Consider the following 11231-nt stretch of genomic DNA (forward strand, 5'->3'; position numbering starts at 1 on the left):
CAGAGATATGCCATACTGTCCTGAGTGTGTGTGAGATATTGATATCAGACGGTTCAGAGATATGCCATACTGTCCTGAGTGTGTGTGAGATATTGATATCAGACGGTTCAGAGATATGCCATACTGTCCTGAGTGTGTGTGAGATATTGATATCAGACGGTTCAGAGATATGCCATACTGTCCTGAGTGTGTGTGAGATATTGATATCAGACGGTTCAGAGATATGCCATACTGTCCAGAGTGTGTGTGAGATATTGATATCAGACGGTTCAGAGATATGCCATACTGTCCTGAGTGTGTGTGAGATATTGATATCAGACGGTTCAGAGATATGCCATACTGTCCTGAGTGTGTGTGAGATATTGATATCAGACGGTTCAGAGATATGCCATACTGTCCTGAGTGTGTGTGAGATATTGATATCAGACGGTTCAGAGATATGCCATACTGTCCTGAGTGTGTGTGTGTGAGATATTGATATCAAACGGTTCAGAGATATGCCATACTGTCCTGAGTGTGTGTGTGTGAGATATTGATATCAAACGGTTCAGAGATATGCCATACTGTCCTGAGTGTGTGTGAGATATTGATATCAAACGGTTCAGAGATATGCCATACTGTCCTGAGTGTGTGTGTGTGAGATATTGATATCAGACGGTTCAGAGATATGCCATACTGTCCTGAGTGTGTGTGTGTGAGATATTGATATCAAACGGTTCAGAGATATGCCATACTGTCCTGAGTGTGTGTGAGATATTGATATCAAACGGTTCAGAGATATGCCATACTGTCCTGAGTGTGTGTGAGATATTGATATCAAACGGTTCAGAGATATGCCATACTGTCCTGAGTGTGTGTGTGTGAGATATTGATATCAAACGGTTCAGAGATATGCCATACTGTCCTGAGTGTGTGTGAGATATTGATATCAAACGGTTCAGAGATATGCCATACTGTCCTGAGTGTGTGTGAGATATTGATATCAAACGGTTCAGAGATATGTCATACTGTCCTGAGTGTGTGTAAGATATTGATATCAAACGGTTCAGAGATATGCCATACTGTCCTGAGTGTGTGTGAGATATTGATATCAGACGGTTCAGAGATATGCCACACTGTCCTGAGTGTGTGTGTGTGAGATATTGATATCAGACGGTTCAGAGATATGCCATACTGTCCTGAGTGTGTGTGAGATATTGATATCAAACGGTTCAGAGATATGCCATACTGTCCTGAGTGTGTGTGAGATATTGATATCAAACGGTTCAGAGATATGCCATACTGTCCTGAGTGTGTGTGAGATATTGATATCAAACGGTTCAGAGATATGCCATACTGTCCTGAGTGTGTGTGAGATATTGATATCAAACGGTTCAGAGATATGTCATACTGTCCTGAGTGTGTGTAAGATATTGATATCAAACGGTTCAGAGATATGTCATACTGTCCTGAGTGTGTGTGAGATATTGATATCAGACGGTTCAGAGATATGCCATACTGTCCTGAGTGTGTGTGTGTGAGATATTGATATCAGACGGTTCAGAGATATGCCATACTGTCCTGAGTGCACTGTAAAACTTTACTGTAAATTTACAGCGAATTTCCTACAGAATTGTACTGTATTTCCATAATACAGTATTTGGCTGTATCTTTTACAGAACAGCTGTAAATATACAGCACATTTCTGTTTTCAACCCGATAAATTCGTAATACAGTATCATACTGTAAAAGCACTGCATTGTGGGATTGATTTCTTTCGCGCTCAATTCAGTTCAAATGTGACGCGAGCAGACAGTAGCTACTACAGGCAAACTTGATTTGTCAGCGGGATTCAACTGAACAGAATAATCATTCCTGTTATCAAGATAAACAGTGTCTGCGAATCTGTGAGCAATTTTTAAGCTTTTGTGAGCTTCGGTTCGTGTTTCAAACAGTAGTTGCCTGTGACGCAGCAGAAAATGGGAGACATTAACTTTACATGAAGACGGATGGAAGAATTTGTCATCTGAATCTGCGCCTGTGACGATTAGTGGGATTTAGAGTTTGAGAAGATGGAAAATTGTTCAACTGAGTGATACGGTAAGACAATATATATATATTTTTTTTTGCGTTCGCATTTCTAACATACGTTGATTTCACGAATGCTTATTTGGTTTGATTTTGCAAACGCGGTTTTCTGCCGCGGCCGCGCAAACAATTCACTCTGTTCCAGCTGTTTACCAAGTAACGTAAACGTTAACTTCGATATTTCACATAATAGGCAACATATACCATGTTATTTGCATGACCTGCTTTTGATATATATATTTTTCGTTTCAGGCTTTGTAATCTGATGACGGTCCAGTGCTAATGTAAGTACTTTAAAGTAGTGTTACAGTTATAGTCTATGTGGTAAAAAAAATGCTATCAAATGCTGTCAGTTCTGTGATCGTGCTTTTGAATCGTTGTCATAATTTTGCTAGCACAAGAAAATCAATGTTCCTAATGCTGTTTTCAAATGTAGTAGCAGCTATTCCTGATTGCCATGCCATGGTCCTACAACTAACAATTCAAAGAGAAGTTAGACGGTGTTATCCTTCAAGCAGATAAGTAGAGATTATTCAACAAATCTCATTAATCTGTAATATTTTTTATGTTTTGGTTCTGTTGATCATGGCTGTGCTGTCCTTTTTAAAAATTGTTTCAGGAATTTGCATCGCTGATGTCCAGCAATCTACACTTGACAGAGTCCACGCCTTATTTCCTGGTATGTAAACATTAAAGGGGTAGTTTAAACCTAAAATGAAAAGCCATCATTTACTCACTCCACTGCAAAATATATTTTTCTTAATTAGTGTTTTTTTCATGTTTCCAGTCCAGATATATAAAATTCTTACATGAAGAAGCATTTAATAGACAAGTAAAAATTGTCTTGTTTTCTGAAAGAATATGTCAGAATTTAGTGAGTTTATGCTTAAAACAAACAAAATAATATGGCAGTGCGTTTTAACGTTCTAACCCTAATCAATTTACATTTTTAGGTGAAAATTTTAATTTATAAAACTATGAATAGATAGACAACTACATCGAACCACAGTGGAACCCACAATAGTTATTTTAATTATTAATATTATTTATTAATTCATTTTATTATTATTTTTTCAATTACAGGTCAATCTCTAAGCAACCAGTGCTGGACATTACGTTTGGAAGGTCAAGGTGTGTGTGGAAAGGATCACAGCCTAACTTCATCACTGGCCTGGCAGCGCTGTTTGCCTCCTCCTATAACTTCAGCTTGCAGTACAGGAAGAGGCAGCACCTTGAGTTTGTTCAGAGGTTAGTCATTAGCATATTTGCCATTCATATAAATATTAGGCTGAATTGTGACTTGTCTTGACAGTATTTATTATGTTGACTACTGGTATGAACAATATGGCCCTGGTTTCCATACTGGGCTTAGCTTAAGACAGGTCTAGGCCTTAATAAAATTAGGGTATTTAAGCAGCTTTTATAAAAATGTCTAATAAAAAAAAAAAAAACATTACTGGTGTGCATCTTGAGACAAAACAGTGACAGTCACATATTTCAGATATGTCAGTGCAAGTTGTTTTCAGTTGAAGGATTAGTGAAAATTCTGTCATTAATTTTTCACCCTCATGTCGTTCCAAACCTGTAAGACCTTCATTCATCTTCAGAACACAAATGAAGATATTTTTGATGAAATCTGAGAGGTTTCTGAACCAGCCATAGACAGAAACATCTTTGTAACTTTCAAGGCCCAGAAAGCTAGTAAAAACATTGTTTAAATAATCCATGTAACTACAGTGGTGCAACCTTAATATTATGAAGCGATGAGAATACCTTTTGTGCACAAAAAAACCCAAAATAACGACATTATTCAACAATCTCTACTCTTCCACGTCATTCTCCTACGCTGTTGACGTAGTGTAAACAGTGTCAAGTCACCTTCATTTATATAGCGCTTTTAACAATATAGATTGTTTCACATCAGCTTTACAGTGATAATAGGAAATTACAGTAACATAGATTGTTTTGGCTTTACAGCAGCTCTAGAATAAAGTTATTAGATCGACTATTTTTGACTGTCAAAATGCAGGCGGACACAGTTTCCGTGAGTTGTTCAAAATCTTTCTTTTTAGTAAACTCTGTGTACACAAACAATGTTCTCAATGCTGGAGTTCATGTGTAGAGTCTTTGGTGATACTGAGAGCACAGTTTCATGTTGTGTCGAGCCTTCTTAGTGTTTTAAAAAATAGCGATTTTTGATGCTATCATAGTCGTGCCACAAGCACTCCCATTCAAAAGGCAATTTGACCGAAAACGAAAATACGGTCAAACTTAAAAGTGGCGTTTCCATCCTAATTATGCTTTTAAACGAAGGTTTGCCTCGGGTAGATTAACAAAAAGACCCTAGGTTGCATTTTGGCAAGAGTTATCCTTTAATACACTCCGGCCCACTCATCCTCACAAAACAGTGTAGGAGAATGACATGTAAAAGAAGAGATTATTCAACAATGTCGTTATTTTGGGGTTATTTTGCACACAAAAAGTATTCTCGTCACTTCATAATATTAAGGTTGAACCACTGTAGTTATATGTACTATTTACCAATGTTTTTACCACCTTTCTGGGCTTTGACAGTTGCAATGACATTGATGTCAATGGAGGGACAGAAACCTCCCAGATTTCATCAAAAATATCTTAATTTGTGTTCCGAAGATGAACGGAAGTCTTAAGGATGAGCAATAATGACAGAATTTTCATTTTTGGGTGCAAACATGCATTTTAGTCTGGTAAATGTCATGTTTAACATTATCATGTAGTTATGTATGCAATAAACATTGCAAGGCTTGCAATTAAAGTTAAATTATTTCTGTCACAAAGGTTTGGGCTGGATTCTGGCAATGTGTGCTCTATATAAACAGAGTCTATGGCTGCCTTTCCACTGATACTCTGATGGGACCTGATGAGGGGATGATATTAAAAGTTGTAGAATAAAACTTTAAATCTGGCAACCCCACTTCCAAAAGTTTAGTTAGTTGACAGTGCACATGTAATCAGACACATTGAGTTGATGTATTTTAACCAGGGCAGAGAAAATATCAGTTATTGATCACAACATCCAACATTGCATTTTTTTTTTCATGTTGTTCAGTTTTATCCAAACAGTTTAGTCGTTAAAACCGATATCTGGTTTTTATTTACACATCTTTTGTGCTGTCTCTCTTTGTCAAAATATATAAACTCAGTCCATAATATTTCATTGTTTTTTCCTTTCTTTTCTGCCTTTTAGACGATTTCCTGACATCAATCCTGAACGTGGATCAAAAACAAAGAAAGGACAAGTAACTTCAAAGAAAACTGGCCAAGTTGTGCAAATAAAGAACACTGTAAGCCTACAGGTGTCCTCACTTCTGCGAAAACTTGAAGACTTTGAATGGGATTTCGTTTGCACTTGTATGGACTTCAAAACAGAAACAGCAATTCACTGCCATTATAAAGCTTGGAAGAGCCAGGACATTTTTTAATAGAACTCCGATTGTATTCGTCTGAAAGAAGAATGTCATGTAGACCTAGGATGACTTGAGGGTGAGTAAATCATGAGCTAATTTAAATTTTTGGGTGAATTATCCCTTTAATTAAGTGCTAAGTGTTACCTGTTTGTTGTTAAGTGTTAAAATTGCATTTTATGTTTAAAAAAATTCAGCCAACATGTTCACAGAAGGCAATTTTCTGATCTTTGCTTTTAACCAAAATAAATGTTTTAAAACCCAGAAAATGTTGTTTTCTTTTTCATAGTGTGACTACTATACAATTTATTGCTGTAGACAAGTTTAATATTGTAAAATTATGTGGTATATACTGTATTTGGTAATTACAGTGGAGTACTGTAAATGCTGTTTACTGTACTAGTGCTGTAAAAATACAGTATGTGGCTGGCAACCCAGCTGCCAGTATTTTACTGTAAATTTACAGTACAACGTTTTACAGTACAATACTGTAAATGCTGTTTACAGTACTAGTTCTGTAAAAATACAGTATGTGGCTGGCAACCCAGCTGCCAGTATTTTACTGTAAATTTACAGTGAAAAGTTTTACAGTGTGTGTGTAAGATATTGATATCAAACGGTTCAGAGATATGCCATACTGTCCTGAGTGTGTGTGAGATATTGATATCAAACGGTTCAGAGATATGTCATACTGTCCTGAGTGTGTGTGAGATATTGATATCAGACGCTTCAGAGATATGTCATACTGTCCTGAGTGTGTGTGAGATATTGATATCAGACGGTTCAGAGATATGCCATACTGTCCTGAGTGTGTGTGAGATATTGATATCAGACGGTTCAGAGATATGCCATACTGTCCTGAGTGTGTGTGAGATATTGATATCAAACGGTTCAGAGATATGTCATACTGTCCTGAGTGTGTGTGAGATATTGATATCTAGGGCTGGTCCGAATACCATTTTTTGAGCTTCGAAGCTTCGACAGGAATTAACATCGAATATTCGAAGCTTCGGAGGGAGGGGGCTGAACATATTCTTCTCTCTAATAAAGGCAGGAATCTCTATGCGTCTGTCTGTTTGCATTTAGATTATTTATCTTGCATTTAGAACCGTTCATCCAATCGACTTCACGAGTGCAGTGTCACATTTGGTGCAATATAGACACGCGAGACGTGACACGTTCAGAATTAATAAACTTTTAATACAGAACAGCGCGAGCGGGAAGCGCGCGCGCGCCTCACGCGCAACACTGCACTTGATAGAAAACACAGCCTAATATTTTTCTGAGTAACAAATAACTCTCAAATCAGAAATCAGCAGCACAGTAATTACTGACACAGTAAAGGGTAGGCTAATATATTGTTTCTATTCTATTTCCACAATGTCAAAGCAACGCAGCTTATATAACGTTACAAGCTCAGGCATGCACTTTTGCCCATACAAACTCCGCTGTTCAGCGCTCTAAAATAAGAGTATTGTATTTCGCCCAAAAATACTAAAACAATAACCGTGTGAGAGGGTGTTTTAGGCTATATCATGTTATAGCCAGATATGACGATGCTTACTTAGCCTACAGTACGCGTCACCGCAGATCAGCATCTATTCATAAAGCCAACGTGCAAACTATCGCAAATCAAAGTGAAAGTGGGTCGCAGATGCTTTAACACACAATCAACTTCATTAAAAGTAAAGAATCGAAATGATCTTACCAGGGCTGTTGCCGCTCTCATATTGCGGTCTTTGATTTAGAAATTTTAGCTGACGATCAGTAAAATGCAGCTTATCTGTTGCTAGTGACGTGCACTCCATCACATCTGCCTATAGCGCGGGATTTGAAGTTCGGATTCATATCCGTTTTGCAAAAACACATTTATGTGTTCATTGTTCATATTGATAAATCAGAGAGAACTATCCGATCTGAGAAAATGCATGACAGCCCCATTCAAGCGCGAATGGGAACAGTTTCTAGGGGGATGCCAGGTGTGAAAAAAAAAAAAATTTAAAATGAATATTCGAATGTCAAATTTGAAAATCGAATACCAACCCACCGAACGAATATTCGAATACTCGAATATTCTGGTACAGCCCTATTGATATCAGACGGTTCAGAGATATGCCATACTGTCCTGAGTGTGTGTAAGATATTGATATCAAACGGTTCAGAGATATGCCATACTGTCCTGAGTGTGTGTGAGATATTGATATCAAACGGTTCAGAGATATGCCATACTGTCCTGAGTGTGTGTGAGATATTGATATCAAACGGTTCAGAGATATGTCATACTGTCCTGAGTGTGTGTGAGATATTTATATCAAACGGTTCAGAGATATGCCATACTGTCCTGAGTGTGTGTGAGATATTGATATCAGACGGTTCAGAGATATGCCATACTGTCCTGAGTGTGTGTGAGATATTGATATCAGACGGTTCAGAGATATGTCATACTGTCCTGAGTGTGTGTGAGATATTGATATCAAACGGTTCAGAGATATGCCATACTGTCCTGAGTGTGTGTGAGATATTGATATCAAACGGTTCAGAGATATGCCATACTGTCCTGAGTGTGTGTGAGATATTGATATCAAACGGTTCAGAGATATGCCATACTGTCCTGAGTGTGTGTGAGATATTGATATCAGACGGTTCAGAGATATGCCATACTGTCCTGAGTGTGTGTAAGATATTGATATCAAACGGTTCAGAGATATGCCATACTGTCCTGAGTGTGTGTGAGATATTGATATCAAACGGTTCAGAGATATGCCATACTGTCCTGAGTGTGTGTGAGATATTGATATCAAACGGTTCAGAGATATGTCATACTGTCCTGAGTGTGTGTGAGATATTTATATCAAACGGTTCAGAGATATGCCATACTGTCCTGAGTGTGTGTGAGATATTGATATCAGACGGTTCAGAGATATGCCATACTGTCCTGAGTGTGTGTGAGATATTGATATCAGACGGTTCAGAGATATGTCATACTGTCCTGAGTGTGTGTGAGATATTGATATCAAACGGTTCAGAGATATGCCATACTGTCCTGAGTGTGTGTGAGATATTGATATCAAACGGTTCAGAGATATGCCATACTGTCCTGAGTGTGTGTGAGATATTGATATCAAACGGTTCAGAGATATGCCATACTGTCCTGAGTGTGTGTGAGATATTGATATCAGACGGTTCAGAGATATGCCATACTGTCCTGAGTGTGTGTGAGATATTGATATCAAACGGTTCAGAGATATGCCATACTGTCCTGAGTGTGTGTGAGATATTGATATCAGACGGTTCAGAGATATGCCATACTGTCCTGAGTGTGTGTGAGATATTGATATCAGACGGTTCAGAGATATGTCATACTGTCCTGAGTGTGTGTGAGATATTGATATCAGACGGTTCAGAGATATGTCATACTGTCCTGAGTGTGTGTGAGATATTGATATCAAACGGTTCAGAGATATGCCATACTGTCCTGAGTGTGTGTGAGATATTGATATCAAACGGTTCAGAGATATGCCATACTGTCCTGAGTGTGTGTGAGATATTGATATCAGACGGTTCAGAGATATGCCATACTGTCCTGAGTGTGTGTGAGATATTGATATCAGACGGTTCAGAGATATGCCATACTGTCCTGAGTGTGTGTGTGTGAGATATTGATATCAGACGGTTCAGAGATATGTCATACTGTCCTGAGTGTGTGTGAGATATTGATATCAGACGGTTCAGAGATATGTCATACTGTCCTGAGTGTGTGTGTGTGAGATATTGATATCAGACGGTTCAGAGATATGCCATACTGTCCTGAGTGTGTGTGTGTGAGATATTGATATCAGACGGTTCAGAGATATGCCATACTGTCCTGAGTGTGTGTGAGATATTGATATCAAACGGTTCAGAGATATGCCATACTGTCCTGAGTGTGTGTGAGATATTGATATCAGACGGTTCAGAGATATGTCATACTGTCCTGAGTGTGTGTGAGATATTGATATCAGACGGTTCAGAGATATGCCATACTGTCCTGAGTGTGTGTGAGATATTGATATCAGACGGTTCAGAGATATGCCATACTGTCCTGAGTGTGTGTGAGATATTGATATCAGACGGTTCAGAGATATGCCATACTGTCCTGAGTGTGTGTGAGATATTGATATCAGACGGTTCAGAGATATGCCATACTGTCCTGAGTGTGTGTGAGATATTGATATCAGACGGTTCAGAGATATGCCATACTGTCCTGAGTGTGTGTGAGATATTGATATCAGACGGTTCAGAGATATGCCATACTGTCCTGAGTGTGTGTGTGTGAGATATTGATATCAGACGGTTCAGAGATATGCCATACTGTCCTGAGTGTGTGTGAGATATTGATATCAGACGGTTCAGAGATATGCCATACTGTCCTGAGTGTGTGTGAGATATTGATATCAGACGGTTCAGAGATATGCCATACTGTCCTGAGTGTGTGTGAGATATTGATATCAAACGGTTCAGAGATATGCCATACTGTCCTGAGTGTGTGTGAGATATTGATATCAGACGGTTCAGAGATATGCCATACTGTCCTGAGTGTGTGTGAGATATTGATATCAGACGGTTCAGAGATATGCCATACTGTCCTGAGTGTGTGTGAGATATTGATATCAGACGGTTCAGAGATATGCCATACTGTCCTGAGTGTGTGTGAGATATTGATATCAAACGGTTCAGAGATATGCCATACTGTCCTGAGTGTGTGTGAGATATTGATATCAAACGGTTCAGAGATATGCCATACTGTCCTGAGTGTGTGTGAGATATTGATATCAAACGGTTCAGAGATATGCCATACTGTCCTGAGTGTGTGTGAGATATTGATATCAAACGGTTCAGAGATATGTCATACTGTCCTGAGTGTGTGTGAGATATTGATATCAGACGGTTCAGAGATATGCCATACTGTCCTGAGTGTGTGTGAGATATTGATATCAGACGGTTCAGAGATATGCCATACTGTCCTGAGTGTGTGTGAGATATTGATATCAAACGGTTCAGAGATATGCCATACTGTCCTGAGTGTGTGTGAGATATTGATATCAAACGGTTCAGAGATATGCCATACTGTCCTGAGTGTGTGTGAGATATTGATATCAGACGGTTCAGAGATATACCACACTGTCCTGAGTGTGTGTGAGATATTGATATCAGACGGTTCAGAGATATGCCATACTGTCCTGAGTGTGTGTGAGATATTGATATCAGACGGTTCAGAGATATGCCATACTGTCCTGAGTGTGTGTGAGATATTGATATCAAACGGTTCAGAGATATGCCATACTGTCCTGAGTGTGTGTGTGTGAGATATTGATATCAGATGGTTCAGAGATATGCCATACTGTCCTGAGTGTGTGTGAGATATTGATATCAAACGGTTCAGAGATATGTCATACTGTCCTGAGTGTGTGTGAGATATTGATATCAGACGCTTCAGAGATATGTCATACTGTCCTGAGTGTGTGTGAGATATTGATATCAGACGGTTCAGAGATATGCCATACTGTCCTGAGTGTGTGTGAGATATTGATATCAGACGGTTCAGAGATATGCCATACTGTCCTGAGTGTGTGTGAGATATTGATATCAAACGGTTCAGAGATATGTCATACTGTCCTGAGTGTGTGTGAGATATTGATATCTAGGGCTGGTCCGAATACCATTTTTTGAGCTTCGAAGCTT

General features: G+C 38.7%; 1 long non-coding RNA gene across 1 annotated transcript; it reads left to right on the forward strand.

Moving 5' to 3' along the window:
- The first annotated feature begins 1769 nt into the window (after window positions 1-1769).
- Window positions 1770-5779, forward strand: LOC311276049. The gene is made up of 5 exons (XR_014625028.1): window positions 1770-2079; window positions 2320-2351; window positions 2504-2746; window positions 3151-3315; window positions 5294-5779. It is a non-coding gene; the product is annotated as an uncharacterized lncRNA (long non-coding RNA).
- Window positions 5780-11231: the final 5452 nt, after the last annotated feature.

This window comes from Rutilus rutilus (assembly GCF_951802725.1).
Source record: "Rutilus rutilus genome assembly, chromosome: 17".
NCBI lineage: Eukaryota > Metazoa > Chordata > Actinopteri > Cypriniformes > Leuciscidae > Rutilus > Rutilus rutilus.